Source organism: Olea europaea, unplaced genomic scaffold, assembly GCF_002742605.1.
Source record: "Olea europaea var. sylvestris unplaced genomic scaffold, O_europaea_v1 scaffold2470, whole genome shotgun sequence".
Classification (NCBI taxonomy): domain Eukaryota; kingdom Viridiplantae; phylum Streptophyta; class Magnoliopsida; order Lamiales; family Oleaceae; genus Olea; species Olea europaea.
The window spans coordinates 93801-95642 of record NW_019242913.1 but is presented as its reverse complement, the minus strand read 5'-3'; positions in this window follow the sequence as shown (position 1 = coordinate 95642).

Below are 1842 nucleotides of genomic sequence, written 5' to 3'. Positions count from 1 at the left end.
TCTTCTCTATCTGAACTCATAACTTTTATGTTATAGCCACTTTCTTTTTCAACAAGAGCTTTGAACTTTTGAAATTTCTAAAACCTCCGATTTTTGTTTGAGCAATAGACCCAAGTCTTTTTATTAAAATTATCAATGAAAATAACAAAGTAATTATTCTTATCAAGAGAGCTTGGAATGATTGGCCTGCAAACATCTGAGTATACAAGTTCTAGCGGCTTCTTAGCTCTTAAAGATGTTTCTTTTGGATAACTTTTCCTCAAATGCTTTTCAAGTAAGCATCATTTACATAGTTGATCTGCATGATTTATTGGGAGTAAACTGTTCACGTCTTCTTCTTACTCAGCAACTTTAAGCCCCCAAAATTAAGGTACCCAAATCTCAAGTATCAAAGATAACGTGAATATTTAAAACAAAATTTTAAGCATTCAGCAACATCATTTTGAATGCTTAATACAAACATCTATTTCTTATCATAGGGACATTGGCAATCAAATTTTCTCTTTGATCTCTTATTAAAAGGCTATGATGTTGCAAATGAATATCATAGTTTTTCTCTAAGAGTTGTCCCAAACTCAGAAAATTATTCTTCTTTCTGGACACATAGTAGACATTTGAGATAAATTAATGCATACCATTCTTCAAGCGGGTCAAGATTTTACCTTTGTCTTTCATTGGGATTATAGATTCATCTCCAAAAGTAATATTGTCGTCTATCGATTCATCGAGCTCCACGAACATGTTTCTTCTTCCGCACATATAATTGATTGCTCCCATATCCAAACACCAAGTGTTCGTTTCCTACTTTTTCACCTTGTAAGCCAATAATAATGTAGGATCCACTTCATTTTCCCGACTAACATATTTGGCTTTCTCCACAATTTGGTTGGTAACATATCTACATTTTGAAGCATAATGGCCAAGTTTTTAACAATTGCAATATTTAACTTGAGATTTGTTATACCTTGGCTTGGCCTTTCATTTTACCTCGTACCTCTTTCTCTTCAATGATCTCTAGTGAAAAACGAGCTTTGGCTTCTTTCTTCTTTGTAGAGTGCACTTCTTCCTCGATCTTAGCCAGATCCTCTTCCTCTTTGGCTTCTCTTATTTTCAAACCATCATTCACCTTCGTTCAAGATGAGCTTTGTTTGAAGAGCTTACTCTAATAACTCTTCTTTCACCTTCTTCTTTAGTCTTTTATCATGGGCTTGTGAAGATCTTATAAGTTGATTGGACTCATACTATCGAGATCTTTAGATTTCCCAATGGCTACATCTATGTAGTCAAATTTAGAATCTAAAGACCTAAGTATCTTCTCAATTACTCGAGTGTCACTCAACTTTTTTCCATTCCTCTTTTATTAGTTCACGATGACCAATGCTCTTGAAAATGAATTAGAAATTGATTACAATTCAAACTTACCTCGAAGTGTTTGGAGTCAAACCTTTTTCACCTTCTCAACTCCATTGTGGGAGTTTTGCAAGATTTCACATCCTTCCTTACTCATACTAGCATAGGCTACTTTCTCAAACATGCCTTCATCTAAGGCATGGTAGATGACATGAGCGCCTTCTTGTCCTTCTTCTTTGCTTCCTTCAAACTATTCCTTTGTGATTGCGATAAAGTGGCCTTGTCTTGTAACTCCATGTATTCTTTCTCTATGATCTCTCATACATCTTGCGACTCGAGCAATTCCTTCATCATTATGCTCCAATTGTCATAGTTATCCTTGTTGAGTTGGGGAACTTGAAAATGAATAATTCCACTTGCCATTTTTCATAAGGATCTTGGGGCTCCAATACCAGTTTGTTGGAGGAAAGAGAGGTTTACTAACTTAGATTG